Below are 25,601 nucleotides of genomic sequence, written 5' to 3'. Positions count from 1 at the left end.
AAGGGCTTCTAAAGATCCCTTTATACTAAGTTTAATATTGCGAGTAGCTCAATTTGGGCCCATTATATCGCGCAGTATTTTTCTCGGCATTTGGGGCACAAATCTACCGCAATGTGAACGTTCTAAACCAGCGCGTTCCACAGGGACCCACTGGAAAGCTGATTTAAATGGGCATTTATTTACAGCAATTAAACACTAAATTCCTTCCATTTGGCCTATAAATTAATGTAAATGAGATTTAAAAATCATGTTTTATTGTGAATTATTTGTGAATATTATTTGGACATTTAGGCTATTTAAAAATGTTAATCATTTATAAAGAAATGGATAGATGTTTAGATCTAGTAATTGAAGTCTGAAATTAGCTACAATTAGGTAACTAACTAATTATATGCTTTAATTTCAGGTCATCCAAGTAAGATTATTTTATATTTGTTTCAGAATGCTTCAATCTATGATAACTGAAAATTTCATTCAGTTCTCTTAATTTTTAAGAAAGTTATGGGCTTTTGACTGTTCACGATCACAGCTTTTTTGTTATGTCCATAGAAAATCAATAGGGAACAAGATGCTCATTTCCGAGTATGAAAATGGCCATAACTTTTTAAATACTTGAGATATGAAAGTGAATTAGGTGTCAAATTAAACTTATTTTTATGCTTTATGTGATGGGATAAATTACAGACTTGATTTTTAAAATCTCAAAATTTTGTAACATTGCTACTGTGAGGCAGCAGCTCTCTCCGCTGCACCACTGTGTAATAGGCGTCATTGCAAAGATTTCCTTTAACAATTAATCTCTTCTAATAACCCGAGGCATGTTCATATAGATGCAGATCAATTGGAATTACTGTTAAGGAGCAGACTCATAGCCTTCGGACCTCCCCTTCGTGCATTTTCATAGCTGCTGCACTGTAGAAAACATAGCAGCTTGTTTGCATAACACAAGCTACTGCAAGCATCACTCCGACACACAAACCCGATAATCTACACTGGAGAAGAGAGAAGCATTGACTGAAACGATGGCTTAATATCCACTGGAGGTGGATCTGTTTTTTCCCCCTGTCTGGAGAATTCAGGAGCAGACCTTTGATTTAATATTCCCATCCAAAACACTGCACCTCCGAGTGCTACAATCCACTGGCACAGTTTCAAGGTCACACACTCAACTCTTGTGCTCGAATCCCTGTAGTAGGATATGAGCCCACAATCCTCCAAATCCAAAGCAAAATGGCGACCAAGTGATCTCTATGCCAAAACAAAATGGTTCTTTCTAAACATAGAGCTGCAGGATGGCGCAGCGGTAGGGTTGCTGACTTACAGTGTCAGAGACACGGGTTCGATCCTGTGCTGTCTGCATGATCTCCCTGTGACCACATGCGTTTTCTCCGGGTAGAAGCATAGAAAATAGGTGCAGAAGTAGGCTATTTGGCCCCTTCGTGCCAGCACCGCCATTCAATATGATCATGGCTGATCGTCCTAAATCAGTATCCTGTTCCTACTTTCTCCCCATATCCCTTGATTCCATTAGCCCCAAGAGCTAAATCTGACTCTCTTGAAAACGTCTAGTGAATTGGCCTCCACTGTCTCCTGTGGCATTATATAAATATGCATTTATATAACGCATATTTATATTTGGATATTTTTAGTTCACTACTAGGCCAGGTAATACCCATTCACCTCTCATCCAGGCCACAAATGGTTTCATTACTTAGGCTGAACTTAAAGCAGTCAAACAGTTCAATATCTAACTATTCTCAACTTCGATGCTTTTCAAAGCTTAGATGGTGACCATAACAATGGCTACACCACCCAATCATATGAATCACGCATCAGCGCCAGAAAGTGATCAGGATATTGAGGTAATTTCTCAGAATCGTCTTACATCATTTAATTGAACTGCAATTTTATTTCATAGTGCATGCATTAGACAGGGGCAGCATGGAAACGAGCAGAGAAGTCATTTGCTAGAGCCTCTTGTGCAAATTCTCTCAAGGTCGTTGGGCCTTAACTGGGGATATGTACAACAACTTTAGTGTTGACACAAAGTTGAACATGTTTCTCGTCGCTATTAAGTATAGTACAAATATACTTACTGTGTTTGTGTCCATAGTAAATTGGCCTACTGTATCTAGTACTGCACCTCACATCATTGTTTACGTTCCATTATCTTTAAAATAGTTTATTCTAGAGCATGAGGGATAAATCTTGTTGCTGTTGAATTCATGCAGAGACAGCAGGTTTGTAAGTTAATTGGCTTCTGTAAAATTGTGGTCAGAATGTAGAATAGAACTAGTGTATCGCTGTTAATAGAACGAGTCTACCCCGACTAGCCGGTCGCTGGTCGGCGTAGACTCGGTGAGCTGAAGAGCCCAGTTCCTTGCTACATTTTAAAATTAAACACAAGTCGCACAACTGGAAGAGCTGCTGCCTTACCGCGTCAAAGACCCGGGTTCGATCCTAACCTTGGCTACTGTCTGTGTGGAGTTTGCACATTCTCCTTGTAAACCCGTCAGTTTCCTCCCACATCCCAAAGAAGTGTGGATTTGTAGGTTACTTGGTCTCTGTAAATTGCTCCGAGTGTGTAAGGAGTGGATGAGAAAGTGGGATGTTACAGAACTAGTGTGACTGGTGTGGACACGGTGGGCCGAAGGGCCTGTTTCCATGTTGCATCTCAAAACTAATCATAACTTTAATCCACCCAGCAATACAAAGAGGTAGCCACAAACAGCTGGAGTAACTCAGAGGGACAGGCAGCATCTCTGGAGAGAAGGGATGGGTGACGTTTCAGGTCGAGACCTTTCTTCAGAAATACAGTCTCGACCCGAAACGTCACCCATTCCTTCAATCCAGAGATGCTGCCTGTCCGTCTGAGTTACTCCAGCTGTTTGTCTATCTTCGATTTAAACCAGCATCTGCAGTTCCTTTTTACATAATACAAAAAGGTATGCGTGGATGGCAAACAAAAAAGAGGTATTAGTTACTTCAGATGGCAATTAAATCCCTCAGCACACGTTGGCCAAAGTGGTATTAATCGCAACCCCAGAGTTTCTCACAATAGGGCCTAAACTCAAATGCAGGCTGGCAGCCAGGCCGAAGCTCAGGTGACATCATCAGATAGGCCAGTGTTCGCCGGGAGCAAAAATACATTTGTTTTCAGCGGAATTCATCGCTGGACTCTGGCCGCAAGATGTGACCCTGGTCTGGAGCGAATGCAACAGTGGGCAGAGGTAGTTTGGAAATTGTAATCGTTAGTCATCAAGCTTTCAAATAAAATTGCTGATTGTCAACTTGATGACCGGCTGTTAATGAGGGAGCTAACAGCAATCGAGTGTTTAAATAACAAGTAACTAAAACCAGGGGGGAGATATGGTTCGGAAAACTCATCAAACTGGGCAATAATTCCAGGCAAACAAAAAGGCCTGTGGCTTCCTTCCCCATGAGTTGGCTGCAGCAAACACCCTCGCCTGCCTCCCAAAGTAGCAGGCAGCACGACAATTAGCTGAGTCTTTCACAGGAAAACCCCCGCCCATCTCCACTGTGTGTGTGTGTGTGTGTGTGTGTGTGTGTGTGTGTGTGTGTGTGTGTGTGTGTGTGAGTGTGAGTGTGAGTGTGAGTGTGTGTGTGTGTGTGTGTGTGTGTGTGTGTGTGTGTGTGTGTGTGTGTGTGTGTGTGCGTGTGTGTGTGAGTGTGTTGGACCTGACCAAACAAAAAGGCAGCAATGTTTAAGAAGGAACTGCAGATGCCAGAAAATCGAAGGTAGACAAAAATGCTGGAGAAACTCAGCGAGTGAGGCAGCATCTATGGAGCAAAAGAAATAGGCAACGTTTCGGGCCGAAACCCTTCTTCAGATTGCAATAGGTGTTTGCCGCCAAGTGAGGTGGTTTGGTTTAGTTTAGTTTAACAATACAGCACGGAAACAGGCCCTTTGGCCCAGCGAGTCCATACCGACCACACGTTCACACAAGTTCTACGTTATCCCATTTACTTTCGCGCTCACTCCCTGCAGACACCAACTAACCTACAAACCTGCACGCCTTTGGGATGTGGGAGGAAACCTGAGCACCCAAAGAAAACTCACGTGGCCACAGGGAGAACGTGCAAACTCCATGCAGACAGCACCCGAGGTCAGGATCGAACCCGGGATTCTGGCGCTGTGAGACGGTGTGTCTATCCACTATGCCTACTGCTAATCAACAGAGCTTCTATATCCAAACAGGACAGCGTTATAAGTGGCACAGTGGCGCAGCTGGTGATGCTGCTGCCTCACAGCGTCAGAGACCCAGGTTCGATCCTGACCTCGGGTGCTGTCTGTGTGGGGTTAGCACATCTCCCCTGTGACCGAATGGGTTTCCTCCAGGTGCTCCAGTTCCCTCCTAAGTCACAAACATGTGTGGGTTTGTAGATTAAACAGGCCCAGTAAATTACCCCTTGTGTTACAGTTGTCAGAGGTTACGGAGAGAAGGCAGGAGAATGGGGTTAGGAGGGAGAGATAGGTCAGCCATGATTGAATGGCGGAGTAGACTTGATGGGCCGAATGGCCTAATTCTACTCCTATCACTTATGATCTCATGATTGCCCCTTGTGGGTAGGGAGTGGAAGTGAAAGTGGGAAAGCATAGAACGTGTGAACAATGGTCGGCGTGGGCTGAAGGGCCTGTTTCCTTGCTGTATCACTAATGAGGTTCTTCTTTTTAGCCCTAAGATTTAGCTCTTAGGGCTAAAGGAATCAAGGGATATGAGGAAAAAGCAGGAACGGGGTACTAATTTTTAGATGATCAGCCATAATCATATTGAATGGCGGTGCTGGCTTGAAGGGCTGAATGGCCTACTCCTGCACCTATTTTTCTCTGTTTCTATGTTTCCAGCCTATTGGAAAGTTTGCTGCAAACTACATAGAAACAAAAGGGTGACCTGAGCGAAGTCAATGTGATGTCAGACACCGATAATTAAAAGAGAAAATTTATAATAAAAGCAGAAAGTGTAGGAGATAGTCGGCCGATCAGGGATGAGAGAAAACGAGTTAAAGTTTCAGGTCAACGACTCTGCAACAGAACACGTAAACAGAATTATTTTCTGTGTGGAGAAAAGTCCCAACCCAAAACATTGCCTAAACATTGCCTCCACAGATGCAGCCTGCAGCCTGACCTGCTGAGTTACTCCAGCACTTTGTGTTTTACACAACACATCCAACTCCAATGCACCGTATCTATATAACAAGCCAACAGCTGCCAACATTTCAGCACAGTCCACCCTGAAAAGGTTCCTTGATTAAGTTGGCTGCTCTCCTGAGGAAGTGCGAAGTGTAGAGTTGGTAGAGAAACTCTGGAGAACCGTGGTGGACACAGAGAGAAAGGGACGGGGGTATGGAAACGGTTTGAAACAGGGATGAACAATTGAAACAAAAAGGCATGTTCCCAGACCCTGGAGATAACCTTAAGGGCCTGTCCCACTCGGTGATTTTTTTCGGCGATTGCCAGCATCAAATCAGGGTCACCAAAAGATTTTGAACATTTCAAAATCCAGCGGCGACAAAAAAAATGTTGCGACACTTGAAAAAACACCGCGTGTCATACGTGATCACGCCACAAATTTTTCAGTGACCTGATACGTCAGTCAATGATGCCGGCAGTCGCCGGAAAAATCGCCAATTGGGACAAGCCCATTAAACAGTGGACCATAAGACGCAGGAACAGAATTAGGCCATTCCGCCCATCAAGTCTACTCCGCCATTCAATCATTGCTGATCCGTTTTTCCCTCTCAGCCCCATTCACATGCCTCCTCCCCGTGACCTTTGACACCTTTAATAATCAAGAACCTCTCGATCCCCCCCTTTAAAAATACACAATGACTCGGACTCCAGATCCATCTGCGGCAATGAATTCCACAAATTCATGGCCCGCTAACCAAAGAAATTCCTCCTCATCTTTCTAAAGGAACATACTTTTATTCTGAGGCTGTCAAGTCAAGTCAAATCAAGTTTATTCGTCACATACACATACGAGATGTGCAGTGAAATGAAAAGTGGCAATGCTCGCGGACATTGTGCAAAAAGACAAACAAACAAACAACCAAACAAACTATAAACACTCTATTCCGAGACTCTCCCACCAGTGGAAACAGCCTCTCCACATGCACTCTACCCAGGCCTTTCATTACACAGTGGAGTCGTGCAGGAGGTGGGGAGGCCGATGTATGGATGATGTACAAATTGGAGTTAGTACAAATCACGATGAGTTCAGAGAGTGCAAAATGGGAAACCAGCCAATGGATTAGATACTGACTAGCAATACGTTGTTGTAACAAAACACTGCTTCGCCCGATTACCATTTAATGCGGAAAGGCCTCGGATACAAACCCTTGGAGTTCTACGCTACTTTTCCATTGCAAGTTCATAAGTTAGAGGAGCAGAATTAAGCCAGTCGGCCCATCAAGTCTACTCCACCATTCAATCATGGCTGATCTATCTTTCACTCTCAACCCCATTCTCCTGCCTTCCCCTCATAACCCCTAACACCCGTATTAATCCAGAATCTGTCAATCTGCCTTAAAAATATCCATTATCTTGGCCTCCACATGCATCCGTGGCAAAGAATTCCACAGATGCACCACAACTCTGACTGAAGAAATTCCTCCTCATCTCCTTTCTAAAGGTATGTCCTTTTATTCTGACGCTGTGACCTCTGGTCCTGGACTCTCCCACTGGTGGAAACATCTTCTCCGCATCCATTCTCTCCAGGCCGAGCCTTCTGCTAGCTTCACATGCTCAACGAACAAGTCTCACGCACCCACCCCCGAAATAGCCCGCTTCGCTAAAGCGGATTTGGAAGACAACCCGGTTTTAAAAATAAAAGGTGATCACACTAGTGAGCAGCCGAGCAGCCCGGGCCGGCTGGCACTTGAGCCCTGGTGCGAGCGCTGCCCATTTAAGGCTCAAAGATCGGGAGCTCGCTGGCGCTGCCAACCTCAGCGAGACCCGCGCCAATTGTCCCCGGGTTCTTAGCCCGAGCTGGGCAGAGAGGCCAGGAAGAATGAACAGTCCCACTGTGAAGTGTTATACAGTGACAGCTCAGTTTAAACCATGAGGGAGGTAGATAGAGAGCAAAATCGCAGTGGTGGCTGTCTATGAAATTCACAGTCAACCCGCCTGCCCATACCCAGTCGACTCGCACCTCAATGCAAATGTATTTAAATAATAGAATAGGCCACTTGTTTTTAGAAGTGGGAGAAATGTCCATATTGAATGTTTGTTGGTGGTTATCCGTTAAAACATAAGACCATAACAAGAGGGTGACACGGTGGCACAGTCGTACAGTTGGTGTTGCGCTCCGCCAGAGACCCAGGTTCCATTATGACTACGGGTGCAGTCCGTACGGAGTTTGCATGTTCTTTCCCGTGACAGCTTGGGTTTTCTCTGAATGATTCGGTTTCCTGCCGCACTCCAAAGACGTACAGATTTGTAGATTAATTGGCTTTGGCAAAAAAATTGTAAATTGAGTGTAGGATAGAGTTAGTGTGCGGGGATCGCTGGTCGGCATGGACACGGTGGGCGGAAACGGTTTCCACGTTGTATCTCTAAACTAAAGTGGAGAAGTATCCATATTGAATGTTTTTGGCAGCTACCTATTGAACCATAAGACCATAGACATCGGGGCAGAATTAGGCCATTCGGCCCATGAATTGTGTTCCGCCATTCGATCATAGCTGATCTATTTTCCCCCTCAACCCCATTCTCCTGCCTTCTCCACATAACCTTTAGTGCCCTTACCAATCAACAACATCTTCACTTTTTAAATACCCAATTACAGCCTCCACTGCCATCTGCGATGATGAATTCCACAGATTCACCACCCTCTGGCTGAAGAAATTCCTCCTCATTTCCATTCTAAATCTACGCCCTTTTATATTTGGAGGTTGTGCCCTCTTGTCCTAGACTCTCCCACTAGTGGAATCAATCTCTCCACATCCACTCTATCTAGGCCTTTTATTATTTGATAACTTTGAACGAGATCCTCCCTCATCTAAACTCCAGCTACAACCTATAACGCCCTGACTAAACATGGCAGTGTGCCAATGTTTGTGTCTTTGCCAAGGCCTCAAGAAGGTCGTCGGGTTTATTGTCATGAGCATAAGTACAGCGAGTTACAGCCACAATGAAGACCTTGGTGGCCTTGCAGCAGGTGAGAACAAACATTCTACTGTGTACTGGTGTGGAGTTCCACACCCAACCCACACCGATGTCAAATTAATCCGGCTCACAATGCACAGGTGGACCTGCGGTACAATTTCTACTAAAAGGAATTTCAAGGATCAAACTGCAGGCAATAATTAATTTCCTGGAAAGGTCTCAAACCAAAATGTCATTCACTCCACAGCTGCTGCCTGTCCCACCGAGTTCCTCCAGCACTTTGTTTATTTTTGTTGGGTAATATTTTTGGATATATAATCTCAAGGGCATGCAGTCATACAACTTAAGGAGATAATAAAGGGACACAAACTGCTGCAGTAATTTAGTGGGTCAGGCCGCATCGCTGGAGAACGTGGATAGGTGACGTTTCGGGTCAGGACCCTTCTTCAGACTCTTCCCCAGTCTAAAGAAGGATCCCAAACCCGCTGAGTTACTCCAGCATTTTGTGTCCTTTTTTGTAAGCCGGCATCTGCAGTTCTTTGTTTCTAAATGAAGAAGATGGCCATGTTAGAGCCCATTTTGTAATGTTTGGACAGTAATTAGGCTGGCACAGCGGTAGAGTTGCTGCCTTTCAGCGCCGTTGACCCAGGTTCCATCCTGACTACGGGTGCTGTCTACACAGAGTTTGTATGTTCTCCCTGTGACCCCGTGGGTTTTCTCCGGGTGCTCTGGTTTCCTCCCACTCTCCAAAAACACTAGGGTTAATTCCCTAGTGTGTGTAGGTTGTGTACGTGGAGATTGCTGGTCGGCGCGGACTCGGTGGGCCGCGGGGCCTGTTTTCATGTCGTATCTCTAAAGTCTAATGAGAACCTAACCAGACAGAGAGAGGCGATTCCGATGAAGGATTTTTGGAGCAACGATCTCCAGGAGGGTTGAGCAACGGCATCCACATATAAAACTCTGACGGACAAGGAGGTGCGATATGTTCAAACTGAGAAGGAGCTAATTGTTGTGATGCTTGGTCTGTGCGCAGTGATCACTAGCCTCTCGAGATCAATGCTGTGAAGCTCCAGTCTCTGCCTGACAAGTAGCTGATTCAAGATTCAGATGCTGAAACCACGAGCAAAAAAACAAACGCTGGAAGAAATCAGCAGGCCAGTCACGATCGATGAAGCGAACGGACAGATGACGTTTCCGTTCATTTATGGGCAGCGGAGTGGCGCAGCAGTAGAGCTGCTGCCTTACAGCGCCGGAGACCACGAGTTTGTACGTTCACCCTGTGACCACCTGGGTTTACTCCGGGTGCTCCTGGTTTCCTCCCACTTTCCAAAGATGTGCAGGCGTGTAGGTTAATTGGCTGCTGTGGATTTGTCCCTAGTGTGTAGCATAGAACTAGTATGTACGGGTGATCGTTAGTCAGCACAGACTCGGTGGGCCATACGGCCTGTTTCCATGCTATATCTCTACACTAAACTAATCTGAGAGATAGAAAAAAGATAGACACAAAATACTGGTGTAACTCAGCGGATCAGACAGCATCGCTGGTGAAAATGAATGGGTTACGTTTCAGGGGCGGGGCACTTATAACCATATAACAATTACAGCACGGAAACAGGCCATCTCGACCCTTCTAGTCCGTGCCGAACACATATTCTCCCCTAGTCCCATATACCTGCGCTCAGACCATAACCCTCCATAACCACCAGAAACGTCGTCTGTCCATTCCCTCCACAGAGGCTGCCTGACCCAATGAATTGTTCCAGCACTTTGGGTTTTTTTTGCTCAAGTAGCTGAAATGTTTGGCCATGCCCACCCCATAGGCATGATGGAAGCCGAGGTTACTGTGGTTGCGACAGTTGACAAACCAGGCCAAAGCCCAAAATCTTCCACTAAGTGTCATCCCATGCTAGCCCTGAAATGAGCAGTGGAGTGAATGAATGCACAGTCTTTTAACCAGAATAGGGAGAATCGAGAACCAGAGGACATGGGTTTAAAGTGAGGGGGAAAAGATTTAATGGGAACCTGCGGGGAATATCTTTACACAAAGGGTGGTGGGTGTGTGGAAAGTGCGGAACTATCGCAACGTTTGAGGAACATTTAGACAGGTACATGGATAGGATTGTTTAGGATAGGGGCCAAAGATGGGCAGGTGGGGCTAGTGTAGATGGGACATGTTGGACGGTGCGGGCAAGTTAGGCCCATTTCCACGCTGGAGAACATGACCCTTCCATCGCTGCATCACATGTGGCTCTGGGTTAAGACCAGGCCCCTTCCAGATTTTGTTTTTACACACAAGGGGTGGTAGGTATACGGACCGAGCTGCCAGAGGAGGTAGTCAAGGCAGCTACTATCTGAAAGTTTAAAGAAACATTTGGACAGATATGTAACCGAACATTGAAATAACATTGTCTTAATTGTGTCTTTGCACACAGTGTTTTTGCTTTTTGCTGTCTTGCAGAATTCATGTATAATTTATGGAGTTGTATGTTGTCCGAGTCTATGTGTCTGTGATGCTGCTGCAAGCAAGATTTTCATTGCTCCGGCCTCAGAGGGCAGTGGAGGCCGGTTCTCTGGATACTTTCAAGAGAGAGTTAGATAGGGCTCTTAAGGATAACGGAGTCAGGGGATATGGGGAGAAGGCAGGAACGGGGTACTGATTGGGGATGATCAGCCATGATCACATTGAATGGTGGTGCTGGCTCGAAGGGCCGAATGGCCTAATCCTGCACCTATTGTCTATTGTCTCACCGACCATCAATGCCCATGGCAATAAACCCCACTTTGCTTGGCTTGCACCTTTTACGCAGCTAACAGCAATGTGTTGCATGGGAGGTTGCTTTACAATATGATACAGGAATTCTCTAGGTTTAAAAAAAAGGCACACATTGCTGGAGTAACTCAGCGGGTCAAGCAGCATCTCTGGAGAACATGGATAGGTGACATTTCAGGACCCTTCTTCAGACTGATTGGGAGGGGGACAGAGGGGGAAAAGAAATCTGCGAGAGGGAAGAGGCAGGACAAAGCGCCAATATGGGTCAACAAAGAACCCGCTGAGTTTCTCCAGCATTTTTGTGTACCTTCGATCTTCCAGCATCTGCAGTTCCTTCTTGAACACTGGGTCAACAAAGAACTAGTGTGTGACCTGAAGCATCACCTAACCATGTTCTCCAGAGATGCTGCCTGACCTGCTGAGTTACTCCAGCACTTTGTGTCCGTGTGTGCATGAACTAGCATCTGCAGTTGAGCAGCACAGTGGTGCAGCGGGAGAATTGGTGCTCCGGTTTGCTCCCACAGTCCAAAGACGTACAGGTTTGTGGGTTAATTTGGCTTTGGTAAAAACTGTCAATTGTCCCTAGTGTGTAGGATAGTGCTCATGTACAGGGATCGCTGGTCGGCACCGACTCAGACAGGGACAATTTACAATTTTCCCCGAAGCCAACAATGCCGCTGCCCAACCGTGCATGACGCAAGTCTCTGAACAAACATCACGACTGACTCACAGTCGACAGAGTCTCCTGGTCTATTGCACAACCGTTTTTTTTCTAACACCAGTCACCACTAGATTGATGACATTAACCCGATGTTACTCTGTTTACAGTTTAGAGATACAGCATGGAAACTGACCCTTCGGCCCACCACGTCTACGCTGACCATCAACCACCCGTCCACACTAGTTCTATGTCATCCCACTTTTACATCTGACATACCGGGGGCAATTTACAGAAGTCAATGAACCTCAAGCTGGAAAGTGTGCAGAGAAGATTTACAAGGATGTTACAAGGATTCGAAGGCCTGAGCTGTCGGGGGAGGTTGAGCAGGCGAGGACTCTATTACTTGAAGCACAGTAGGATGAGGGGGTGGGAGATTGCAACCTTCACGTGGTCCACCCTGTTTCGACGAATGCAATCAAGCTGGTGTGCACAATCAAATAGAACAAGTTGTCCTACAACTTTAGGCTGTGCAGGCCATATGCAAGAAGTAGGAGATGGGGCGATTTTATAGAGGTGTACAAAATCATGAGAGGAAAAGATCTTGTACATGAGCAGAGTCTCTTGCCCAGAGTAGGGGGGGTTGATAACCAGAGGACACAGGTTTAAGGTGAGGGGGGAAAATTTTAATAGGAGCCTGAGGGGTAATTTTTTCACACAAAGTGGTGTATGAACGAGCTGCCGGAGGAGGTAGTTGAGGAAGGTACTATTGCGATGTTTATGAAACATTTAGACAGGTGCATGGCTAGAACAGGTTTGTAGGGATATGGGCCAAACGCAGGCAGGTGGGACCAGTGCAGATGGGACATGTTGGTCGGTGTGGGCTGAAGGGCCTGTTTCCATACTGCATAACTCCACGACTGACTCGTTAACCTACAAACCTGCACATCTTTGGAATGTGGGAGGAAACCGGAGCACTCACGTGGTCACAGGAAGAACGTACGAACTCTGTACAGACAGCACCCGTAGTCGGGATCAAACGGAGGTCGCTGGTGCTGTGAGGTTTTTGCTTCACGAGCCTTCATGAAAATCTATTCCCCGTGACCATTCAATTCCAACTCATAACCCTTCCAAAAATCAGTCCGAAATTGGCCCTGCTTCGTGCCCATTCTCCGACGCTGCGTTTTAACAGTTAATCTTAAAATACCCGTCCAAAATTAGTTTTTTTTCTCTAAAGGTGTTTACATAGAACTTAGGAGCAGAAAAACAGCCAAATGTGTCTGTCCGTGCTGGATTTTATGGGCAGCCTCTCACTCTATCTCATCCCTGCCAACTGGCCGATCACTTTCCCTCTTGTGGTCTGAACCCGCCTCCGCTTAAAGGCAAAACACAAAGTGCTGGAGTAACTCAGCAGGTCATCTCCGGAGGGACATGAACAGGCGATGTTTCGGGTTCCGAATCTTTCTTCAGCCTAATTCTGCTCCGATAATATATGATTTTTTTTTAATGGCAAAAAGACATAAAGTGGAATGTGACCTTACAAATGGCAGTTAGGCGAGATTGATCAACATGTGATTTTAGCGACTATTTTCAAAGACAAGGAATGCAGAATCGACATAGATGTTAAATTGGCACTTTGATTGATATTGTTGTGCATTTCTCCAAAGGACATTGCAGAAAACAGGCATTTTTTCCCACTGCTCAATAACACATAAACTAGTGTTTTCCTCATCCATAAACTTTCTCCTCTCGGAGAAGAGTACAGCAGCGGAAGAGGCCCTTCAGCCCACAGTGTCTGTACCGAATATGTTGCTAAGAGCAACTCTTATCTACCTTCACATAGTCTATATCCCTCCATTCCCTGCATATCCATGTACCTATCCAAACGTTTCTTAAATGCCACTATCATACCTGCCTCCACCACCAATTTACCTTCCAATGTTTTCCTGGCACTCGCCACACTCTGTGCTAGTAAACTACTCCACACATCTCCTTTAAACTCTGCCCCCTTCGCCTTAAAGCTGTGCCCTCTTGAAATTGACGATTCCACCCTGGGATGAGAAGCAAACCTTATCTATGTTTCTCATCATTTTATGTACTTCTATCAAGTCTCCCAGCATTCCAGGGAAAACAATCCAAGTGTGTCCAACCTCTCCCTGTAGCTCATACGTATTAATCCAGGCATCCACCTCCTTTGCACCCTTTCCAAAGCCTCCACATCTTTCCTGTATCGGGGGCGACCGGAACTGCTTGTAGTATTCCAAGTACTCCAACCTCCTCTGTCCTGTCGGACCCTGGCTCCAACCAGGCCAAACTGCAAACCAGACACCAGTCGGCTTCTTTACCAACGGTTACAGACCCAAGTCTAAAGCACTTTGGTGAAATACAGCAAGAGAAGGTTAAACACATTTACAATTGCTTCATTCAAGAGCAAAGTAGCTGGTTAAAGATATTTGGCCCGACTCCTATTTACAGGGCACAGTATGGTTGACCCTTTGTACCTGAAGAGGATATTGTATCATATGATTTGTACACGGTTAAACATTTACAGAGGTTTCACCAAAACCTGGCCCAAACGGAAAAACTCAGCGGTGGAGTTGCTGCCTTAAGCCCCTGTCCCACTTAGGAGACCTAAACAGCAACCTCTGGTGACCTGGCCCGCTAACCAATGTTTCCATGAGGTCACCGGAGGTTTTGGTCACTCTCCCTAATGGTCGAAAGTGGTTTCCGCGTGGTCAAGGCTTCATCTAGGTTGCTGCTATTTTTTCATCATGGTTAAAACCGGCCTCGACTAAAAATAGGTTGCCGTTTTAAAAATTGATAATTTTTTAGTCGCAGGTCTAGTCGAAGCCGGTTTTCTTCATAGTCGAGGAAGGTTTTCAACATATGTGTGGGAGGTGGTAGGAGGTTGCAGGTCACCTCGACCTTGATTTTTTTTTTTGGGTGGCGGGCAAGGTCACCAGAGGTTGCTGTTTAGGTCTCATAAGTGGGGCAGGGTCATTACAGCGCTTGCAGCGCCAGAGACCCGGGTTCGATTCCGACTACGGGTGCTGTTTGTATGGAGTTTATGTTCTCCCCATGACCACGCGGGCTTCTCCGAGATCTTCGGTTTACTCTCATACTCCAAAGACGTACAGGTTTGTAGGTTAATTGGCTTGGTACAAGTGCAAATTATCCCCAGTGTGTGTAGGATAGTGTTAGTGTGCGGGAGTTGCCAGTCGGTGGAGACTCGGTGGGCCGAAGGGCCTATTTCCGCGCTGTATCTCTAAACTACACTCTTGAAATAAAACCAGGTCCTAACCATAAGACATAAGAGCAGAATTAGGCCATTCAGCCCATTGAGTCTACACTGTCATTCAATGTGTAGGAAGGAACCGCAGATGCTGGTTTACACCAAAGATAGACACAAAATGCTGGAGTAACTCAGCAGGACAGGCAGCATCACTGGAGAGAAGGAATGGGTGATGTTTTGGGATGACACCCTTCTTCAGTCTGTTATTCCATCATGGCTAATCTATTTTTCCCTCTCAACCCCATTCTCCTGCCTTCTCCCCATCGCCTTTGACACCCTTCCTAATCAGGCACCCATCAATCTCCATCTTAAAAATACCCAATGACTTGGCCTCCACAGCCATCTGCGGCAATGTATTGCACAGGTTCGCCGCCCTCTGGCTAAAGAAATTCCTCCTCTGGCCATTCTAACTGTCCCCTTCTTAATGATGGGCATCACAAGCAAATAATTACATGTACTGAGAGTGGGTTAAATAGCCTAGAAACATTACTTAAACAGAATATTATAATATGAAACAGGTTTGAGGGTGAACCACAACAGTTTGTGTAGGAGGTGGTGTGAACCAATGTTGTCCAACTTCAACCCATCCTTTATTTTTTAATTTCCTTTCCCCCCCAAAAGTAAACTTAAATCAGAATAATAAATATATACAAAACAAGAATGGTGCAAAAACTCTTCTGACATTCTCAGTGGCTGTACGTACATTCATTAGCATTATATTTGGTAGTGTTCACAGAACTATCATTGTACAGGGCATCCTTGCCACTCATGTGGCCCCCTGGGGTGATATCCCTTCCCTTGTTTGAGGGGCGTCTCCACCACACCCTGCCCCCCAATGTCCAGCAGCGGAAGGACCCTAGACTGTGGTCCTCCCCCACCGAGCCTTGGCGTTGGCTGCACTGAGCTTCAGCGAATCCCTCAGCACGGACTCCTGCAGTCTGGAGCGGGCCAGTCAGCAACATTCCCGGATGGACATCTCACTCTGCTGGAAGACCAACAAGGCTCAGGCAGACCAAAGAGCTGATGACCTTCAGAGAGTCCTCAGTTACGGAGTTGTTTGGGATAAACCGTGACAAGGACCCTTGCTTCATTCTATCGACTCTGTTTGCAAATCCCCACACTGCAAGGAGATGAGCAACTGTCTCCTCTCCATAGCAGCCGTACTGAGGGCAACCCACCCTATGCAACAAATGCTTCAGTGCCATCCTGCTGTCACTGGCTCCTGGTTGATTTTAAGCGTTTCATCCATTGTTTGGATTAACCCAACATTATATAACAAAACTATCTGTGGGGTAGCACAACAGTGGAGTTGCTGTCTCACTGCACCGGAGACCTGGGATCGATCCTGACCACTGGTGCTGTCTGTACAGAGCTTGTACATTCTCCCTGTGGCCGCATGGGTTTCGTCCGGGTGCCCTGGTTTCCTCCCACATTCCAAAGACGTACAGGTTTGTAAGTAAATTGCCTTCGGTAAAATTGTACATTGTTCCTAATGTGTAGGATAGTGCTAGTGTACGGGGCGATCGCTGGTTGGTGTGGACTCGGTAAGTCTGTCTCCACACTGTTATCTCTAAAGTCTAAAGTCTGAAGTCAAGTCTAAAGGGCCCACTTGCATGTTGCGTGCCACTATGTTCTCACTAAGTAGACACATGGCGATTAATAGAGAATAAAACTCTTCCCTAAACCATTTTCTTTTCTTTTCTCCTTAGAAAAAAGTTTTGGCCTTGTTCCATGAAGATCTGAAATCTTAACTAGTGAAACTTAACGAAAGCAATTTGAGTCTTATGTCATCTCTGTAGTGATTTAAAATGTTCCATGAAATACAAAACAGCTGGAAGTGCGTTTAATTATGTAACTGGAATGAATCAATGAAATCTGCACACATTACGGCAGCAGCTGGGATTTTTAAGTAACCTTTCTGAAAGAATTACAAATCTGTCACAAAAGTAAGGGCCAAGGCCAAAAGCAATGATCTCCATCGTGAATGGAGATAGCACAAGAACAACAACAACACGCCTCAAGGCGCTACAGCAGTCACCCGGAGAGGTCATGCCTGCAACAAGATACTCAATCTCAGTCCACAAGCACAAATGGGCCTCAAACAAGTGCCTTAAGCAGAGCTGTCAGTTACTATGTGATGAGGGGTGATCTTATAGAGGTCATTGAGTGAGTGATACAGTGTGCAAGCAGGCCCTTCGGCCCAACTTGCCCACACCGGCCAACATGTCCCATCTGCACTAGTCCCACCTGCCAGTCTTTGGTCCCTATCCCTTCAAACCTGTCATATCCATGTACCTGTCTAACTGCTTCTTAAATGTTGGGAATAGTCCCTGCCTCAACTACCTCCTCTGGCAGCTTGTTCCATACACCCACCACCATGTATAACATCACGAGAGAAATGTACCAGATTAATGCACAGACTCTTTTGCAAAGTGCTGGTTTATAGGTGACCCGCTGAGTTATTCCAGCACTTTGTCTTTTTTTTTGCAAACCAGTATCTGCAGTTCCATGTTTCTACATCGAGTCATACAGTGTGTAAACAGGCCCTGCAGCCTAACTTCAGGCAACTGAACCATCCCACCAACAACCAGAGAGTGGTCCTGAACTACTATCTACCTCATTAGAGACACTCGACCAATCTTTGATCAGACTTTACTGGCTTTATCCTGCACTAAACGTCATTCACGTTATTCCCTTTATCGTGTATCTGTACATCGTGGATGACTTGATTATAATCATGTATTGTCTCTCCATTGACTGGCTAGCACACAACAAAAGCTTTTCGCTGTATCTTGGTACACATGACAATAAACTAAACGAATTAAACTAAACTAACTAACTTGCCCTCGCCGACCAACATGCCCCATCCACCTGCCTGCTCTTGGCCCATAACCCTCTAGACCTGTCCTATCCATGTACCTGTCCAAATGTCTCTTAAATGTTACGATAGTACCTGCCTCAACTACCTCCTCCAGCAGCTTGTTCCATACGCCCACCACCCTTTGCGTTAAAAAAAAGTTACCCCTCAGGTTCCTATTAAATCTTTCTAAAAACCCTGGTCCTCTAACAGCTGCAATACATGTTTATAGACAACATGAACTAACGCCCGGAAACACACGTGACAAAATGCAACGGAACTTTCACCTCTATGACACTTTAAAATTAGAACCAGGCATTTGTGAATATTGTCAGTGGCACTTATTCACACAGTTATTAGAGAGAGAGGGAGAGAGAGAGGGGAGAGGGAGGGGGTGAGAGGGTGAGAGGCTGAGAGGGAGGGAGAGAGAACGAGAGGTGGAGAACGGAAAACAACTCAGTCTGGAGACTCGAAACGCCACCTATTCCTTTTCTCCAGAGATGCTGCCTGACCCGCTGAGTTACTCCAGCATTTTGTGTCATATCTTAAACGGCAAACTTTACGTTTGAGTTGAGTTGACGTTATTGTCACGTGAGCCGAGGTACAGTGAAATGCTTTTGTTGCGTGCCAACCAGTCAGTGGACAAGCAATACATGATTACAATTGAGCCATCCACAGTGTACACACGTACAGGAGATTAAGGAGAGCACAGCTAAAGTAAGAAGTGCTGCTGTTGGAGTCGAGGTTTAAAAGGGTGGAGCAAGCGATTGTAATGCGTGATTGCAGATCCACTTCTGTGACCCGCCCACACAGAGTCGCCTGGCTTGGACGCCATCTTAGATCATACACAGACATTAAGCAGAAAATGCTCCAACTAGTCAGTGCCCGGCGGCATCTGTGGACAGTGAATTGAGGAATATACGAGCAGAAACAGGCCGCTCGGCCCCTCAAACCTATCCCACTATTCAATATTTAAGAAGGAACCGCAGATGCTGGAAAATCGAAGGTAGACAAAAATGCTGGAGAAACTCAGCGGGTGAGGCAGCATCTATGGAGCGAAGGAAATAGGCAACGTTCGCCTATTTCCTTCGCTCCATAGATGCTGCCTCACCCGCTGAGTTTCTCCAGCATTTTTGTCTACCCACTATTCAATATGATTACAGCTTTTCAGGTTCCCCCAAAGTCTTCAATTCACTGATCTTTCAAAAACGTTTCCTACTTCCAATTTTAGCGTCTCAGGGCATTAAATGCAAAACATGACTTCCATTCTTGTCTCTCCGCAGATGCCTGGTCTACCGAGTACCTCCAGCGTTTTAGTTTTCGTTCACTACTAAGCCTTTAGGAAGGAGATGAGGTGGAATTTCATTAGTTAGAGGGAGGTGAATCTGTGGAATTCATTGCCACAGACGGCTGTGGGGGCCGAGCCAATTGACATTATTAAGGCGGAGATGCATAGATTCTTGATTAGTATGGGTGTCATGGGGAGAAGGCAGGAGAATGGGGTTGAGAGGTAAAATTAGATCAGCCACGATTGGATGGCAGAGTAGACTCGATGGGCCGAATGGCCTAATTCTGCTCCTATAACTTTTGAAAATGCACATTGCATTTAGGTTTTCCACGGGAAATGGGGCTGATGTGGGGTGGAAGATTGCAACCTTCACCTGGTCCGCCCTGTTTCGACTAATGCAATCAACTCGACGTGCACACACAGAAGATCAAATAGAACAAGTTGTCCTACAACTTTAGGCTGTGCATGAAAGAAGAAGAGGCTGATGTCAGCCATGAGATCCTACTCCACTCTGCCTCTCACAGATGGAATGGTTTATTACGAGATCGGGCCAAAGACAGGGAGAGGCAGGGCAACTGATCAGGCATGGTAACCGGCTGGATTGCCTTATCCACGTCTGCTGACCATGAGCCACTGTTAAAGGTGGAGGTGGTGAGAACAAACAGCATATCTCTCCCACCAGCAAAGTCTAACCAGTCAGGGTGTTTCAAACAACGACTTAAAAAGCACACACCCTCAAACGATCAACACAAAGCGCTGGAGTAACTCAGCAGGTCAGGCAGCATCTCTGGAGAGAAGGAATAGGTGACGTTTCGGGTCGAGACACTCCATCGCTGAGTCAGTTACTCCAGCATATTGTGTCTATCTTCGGTGTAAACCATCAGCTGCAGTTCCTTCCTGTACACCATCAAAAAGATCTCAACTGGCGCCCAGCTCTTCCGATTCAAAAACACATTTGTCATAAGGTCATAAGTGATAAGAGCAGAATTTGGCCATTCGGCCCATCAAGTCTACTCCACCATTCAATCGTGGCTGATCTATCTCTCTCCCTCCGAACCCCATTCTCCTGCCTTCTTCCCATAACCCGTGACCCATTTGTGAAGTGTCTCCATTAAGGAGTCCGATTTCCAGTCAAAAAGGAAGTACTTAACTGGTTTATGTTGTTTTAATTAAGTGTAGCAGACTGGGCTAGATGGGAAGACTGAAGACTCTGTTTATCAACAAATAAGTCTATTTATAGAAACTGTTTAATTAAAAAAAAAAAGACGAGGGGCTGGCTATTTCAGTATCTTTGCTCATCTGTCAAAAAAAGTTTCGACGTGCGCTACTTAAAATGAAAGCTTCAGGAGTTACTGCAAACATCCGTTCTCACCGCACTTTTCTAATGCCTGGTGAGGTTTCTGCCCAACCGCCTCATGAGTCACTGCTACTTTAAGACGCATGTGCAGTTACCAGAAACCCCTCTCCGTCCTGATTTACAGTAGGCCAACGCAGTAAAAAAAAAGCAAAACAAAGAAACAGACCCTGTCCCTTTAAATAAAAGTAGCAAATAGAATGCTGACTGTTTTGAAAAATCCACGAACCAGCTTATTAAAAAGTAGGGCATGCAAAATGAATTGTGTCTATTTTGGACAATCAAAGTCATTGGTATGTTTTCAAAGGTTTTACCAATATGTTATTTAGTAGCGTGTATAGGATTTACACATACACACACAGTACCAATATTTAGACACATGCAGTGTCGGTCAATGGTTACAATGTTCAGCAGCAACTGTAGCATTTCATGTAGTTACGAGCGCTGTTAATCGCAACTGTGCAACAGAAAATGTTGCGTGTTTGGACTGGAGCCGACTGGCAATCCGCATACAGAACCCCCACATCACCGACTGACTGAACGGCCAACCCCAGCACTGGCCAGCTCCATCCCCAATCAACATCGCTAGCTGCCTTTTAATTTCTCTTCTCAACCCTTCCCTTCTCAACCCTTCCCTTCTCACAGTCTCAATTAAAAAAGGGAAAGGGGAAGGGGGGGGGGGGGGGGGGTGAGGGAAGGGGGCGAGGGGACGGGACGGGATGAGGGGAGGGAAATGGGTTGAGGGAAGGGAAAGGGGTTGAGGGGAGGGGAGTTGAGGTAAGGGAAGGATATTGAGGGAAGGGAGAGGCGGGGAGGGAGTGTGGGAAGGGGGTGGGTGAGGGAAGGGGAGGGGGTGAGGGAGAAAAGTGTCAAATCCTAAATGGACAGTCATGCGGATTTTTTTGTGCACTTTAATAAGTGCAATTTGTTTCTCATTTTTTCTCCCCAAAACAAAAATCTATGGGGTGTGGGGAGAGGGAAGAAGAAGAAATAAAGATATTGCGGAGGGCCGGGCCTAGTGCGGTGCCTCACACATGCATTCGCAAGTTGTCAGGCAAATGGGAGACAGTGCGTTTCGTTTCACCCCCTTCGGTTCCTTTTACCCTGTCGGTGTCTCCCCCGGTTGTGGACGTGCCGCCATTTTATTTGGGTTACTTTTCACCCTGGGTCTCATAAGCTCATATATATATATATTTTTTTTAAAAAGAGAGAGAAATGTATTGAAGCGGATTAAACGCGGGACGGGGAGGGGAAATGACCAGGGGGTGAAATGGCAACATTGTAGCGCGTTCTAGAACGTGGCAACAATCGGGGCCACAATGTAGCGACTGAAAGTAACAAACATCGGCGGCGCTTCCCAGTGAAACTCACCCAGTCTCCGCCTCCTTGCTGGGGCTCCTGCCCTGGATTTAACAGTCCCCCTCCCCTCTCCTCTTCAATAAGAGAGGGACCCTTCTTTGATCCGATCGCTGCTGGATTCGCTCCCTTCCTCTGTGCTTTCTGGATCTCGCCGCATAAAACGAGTTGACGATTTTAATTTTCTTTCCAATTTTTTTCACAAGGCATGCATGCTCTCTCTCTCTCTCTCTCTCTCCCTCTCCCTCGCTCTCGCTCTCTCCCTCCCTCTCCCTCTCTCTCAGGGCGAAGGACGAAACGAAAACGATACGATTCACACATACAACCAAATGAACCCCATCGGACGCCAGAACGCCAACACACGTGATGACCAACGTCACCGTCTTGCGAACGATGCAAAATACTTTGGAAGTTTTTCACTCTTGGGGGGGTTTTAAGTGGAGGAGAATCCGGGACGTCTGTTATGGGCTGGATACACGACCCCCCAGACTATCTACACCTCTACCCATTCTTAAATCCACGTCTTTCAACCCAACAAAAAGTCCAAAAACTCTTAATTTCAATCAAATCCCCATCCGGGATGATATTTTAAACCTCCTGCCAAATGCCCATCCCGAGATTTATTAAACGCCGCGACTGTACTGCTGCATGCCAAAGTAACTTCTCTCTGGCAGTGAAATGTCAAGACACGCCGCGTCTTTGAAAACATAAACATGTCAATTGAGTTGCAAATTGCCCGCCGTGTCATAACCGCTTATGAGTCAAGGTGGCGTTCGCGTGAGTGCTGAGTGCGCCGATCCGAGAGCGTGTTGTGTGTTTGAAATGAGCGCCTTGTACCTGGTATTCTTCTTGCCGATGGTCCCTTCCAGCTGAGTGGCTGGTGATCGCCTTCTCTCCAAGTGGCTGACGGTCATGTCTCACTCTCTCTGGTTGCTACGGTATTGTTCATTCCACCTCCCCCCCTCTTCTCTCTCTCTCTCTCTCTCTCTCCCACGACTTTAAACTCACCATTAACTGCGGGGATCCCCTCTGACACAGGCTCGTCCTCCACATTCCTCGGTAATCGCGAGTGTTATCTGTTCCTCCCCTCCCAGAAGTCACTCCCACCCACTCCCCGCCGCACTGATTCGCTTCCTTCCCCGACCTGAAGGATTGTTAGCAGCAAAGATCCTAGAGCTATGAGCTCAGGAAATCGTTATCAAAGGGGGGGAAATATTGTTACGAGCGTATTATGTATCAACGTGCAGAAAAAAAAACACATTTAAACAAGCGAGAGGTTTGTTTTTGCCTGAGTTATTTGTGTATAAAAGAGCTTTGACTTCTGTGCAAAAACAATCTCAGCCTTCCTTTAAACAAAATCGTTGGCTGGATATTTCACTGAAGAAGAGTCCCGAAACCTATCCATGTCCTCCAGAGATGCTGACTGACCAGTTGAGTTACTCCAGCACTTTGTGTCATTTTTGGAAACCAGTATAATGAACTGTGTTGGTCTGAAGAAGGGTTTCGGCCCGAAACGTCGTCTATTTCCTTCGCTCCATAGATGCTGCTGCACCCGCTAAGCTTCTCCAGCATTTTTGTGTACCAATGAACTGCAGAAGCTGGTTTATACCAAAGACACGCACAAAGTGCTGGAGTAACTCAGCGGGTCAGAGATACTGCCTGTCTCGCTGAGTTACTCCGGCAGTTTGTGTCTATCTGCAGTTCATTGTTTCCACAATCTTCTGGATATTTTACTCTTGATGCTAAATTGATCCAGTCTACAACTGTAAATAAAGTGTTGTCCACTCTCACCAAACTAAACAAAAACTATTAACCAGAGCTAAGAAACAGCCACAGAATCAAAAGCTTGCACACTCTCTTAATCTTGGTCTGCATTATCAGTCTGAAGATAGGTCCCGACCCACACGCCGTCTGTCCATTCCCTCCACAGATGCTGCCTGACCAGCTGGGCTCCTCCAGCACTTTGCTTTTTACTATCTTCAACATCTGCGAGAGAAAAAAACAACCTGAAGCCATCCCTAATACAGGGGGTCTCGACTCGAAACGTCAACATTTTTGTTTCTCCACAGATGCCGGCTGACCCGCTGATTTCTCTCTTCTTCTTCTTTCGTGTGGCGTGCACAGCCTAAAGTTGTTGGACAACTTGTTCTATTTGATCTTCCGTTTGGGCACGTCGAGTTGATTGCATTAGTCGAAACAGGGCGGACCACGTGAAGGTTGCAATCTTCCACCCCACTGATTTCCCTCCAGTGGTTTGGACACAAGGAACTGTAGGTGTTGGAATCTTCAGCAAAACACACAATGCTGGAGTAACTCAGCGGGTGGAGGGAAATAGACAGGCGACGTTTCAGGTCAGAACTCTTCTTCAGACATAAGAAGAAAATGAATAGGTGACGTTTCGGGTGGTGGCCTTTCTTCAGCCTGTCTGTAGTAGGGGGAGAGAAAGCGGGAAAAGAGAGGTGGGGGAGGATCAAAACCAGGCAGGTGATAGGTGGAGGTAGACAAAAATGCTGGAGAAACTCAGCGGGTAAGGCAGCATCTATGGAGAGAATGAAACAGGCGAGAAGGATCTCGATCCGAAACTTCGCTCCATACATGCTGCCTCACCCGCTGAGTTTCTCCAGCATTTTTGTCTACCTTCGATTTTTACAGCATCTGCAGTTCTTTCTTAAACAGAAGACAAAAGGGTGTCAGATAAGAAGAGATGAGGAGTGAAATTAAATGCACAAACAAATGACTGCTGATACTGGTTAATGCACCAAAAGACACACCGTGCTGGAGTAACTCAGCTGGTCAGGCAGCATCTCTCCAGGACATGGATACAGGTGATGTTTCTGTAGGAAAGAACTGCGGATGCTGGTTTAAAACGAAGGTAGACACAAAATGCTTCTTCAGACTGAAACGTCACCCATTCCTTCTTTCTAGAGATGCCGCCTGTCCCGCTGAGTTCCTCCAGCATTTTGTGTCTACCTTAGGTGATGTTTCTGGTCAACTCAAGCTAGACGGATGGAGATAGGACATATAACCATTTCTCCCACTACCCTGACCCTTTACCTCAACCCACACCCCACCCCCCACCCACCATCATTCCACACATCTCCTTATCTGACACCTTTGTTTCCTTTTCATCTCCACCCTCCCATCTCGAACCTCACGCTCATAAATGATAGGAGCAGGATGAGGCCATTCAGCCCATCAAGTCTACTCCACCATTCAATCATGGCTTATTTATCTTCCTGTCTTAACCCCATTCTCCTGCCTTCTCCCCATAACCAGACACACTCCTTTTCATCTCAACCCATCTGCCAACCACCCAACCCCACCCCCACTGGTATCCACCTAGGCCTGACCCACTCCCACCTCTTTTCCATCTTTCTCGCCCATATTCCCATCAGTCTGAACAAAGATTCCGACTCAAAGCCCAATCTCTCAGGCTGTCTGTGTGGAGTTAGCAAGTTCTCCCTGCGACCACATGGGGTATCACCAGTTTTCTCCCATACAGTATCCCACAGAAATGCAGGTTGATGGGTTAGTTGACCATTGGAAATTATCCCCGGTGAGTAGGTGAGTGGTAGAATCTCAGGAAGTTGGTGGGCATGTGGAGAGAATGGAATAGGATAGGTGTAGATTTATACAGTAGTGAAAGTGGAGCTGTGAGGTTGCATCACCTTCTATACATTATCCTTAGAAATCCTTAGAGAGTTGTGAGTCCTGTGGAATTCTCTGCCTCAGAGGGCGGTGGAGGCGGGTTCTCTGGATACTTTCAAGAGAAAGCTAGATAGGGCTCTTAAAGATGGTGGAGTCAGGGGATATGGGGAGAAGGCAGGAATGGGATACTGATTGGGGTGATCAGCCATGATCACATTGAACGGCGGTGCTGGCTCGAAGGGCCAAATGG

The 25,601-nt window shown here is 46.3% G+C and overlaps 1 protein-coding gene across 3 annotated transcripts in view; it reads right to left on the bottom strand.

Moving 5' to 3' along the window:
* Window positions 1–22,782, bottom strand: part of zhx3 (zinc fingers and homeoboxes 3) — a 71,212-nt gene extending 48,430 nt beyond the window's left edge. The window contains exon 1 of one of the 3 annotated variants that reach the window (XM_033041869.1): window positions 22,712–22,782. The gene's annotated coding sequence lies outside the window, so the exon portion shown is untranslated. Of the gene's footprint in view, window positions 1–21,718; window positions 22,376–22,540; window positions 22,613–22,711 lie in introns of those variants that run through there. The other 2 variants (XM_033041870.1, XM_033041868.1) reach the window with 2 other exon arrangements.
* Between the last annotated feature and the right edge of the window lie 2,819 nt (window positions 22,783–25,601).

Source organism: Amblyraja radiata, chromosome 23 (assembly GCF_010909765.2).
Source record: "Amblyraja radiata isolate CabotCenter1 chromosome 23, sAmbRad1.1.pri, whole genome shotgun sequence".
Taxonomy (NCBI): domain Eukaryota; kingdom Metazoa; phylum Chordata; class Chondrichthyes; order Rajiformes; family Rajidae; genus Amblyraja; species Amblyraja radiata.
The sequence above is the reverse complement of the archived record's forward strand: the minus strand, read 5'-3'. Positions and strand labels throughout refer to the sequence as shown.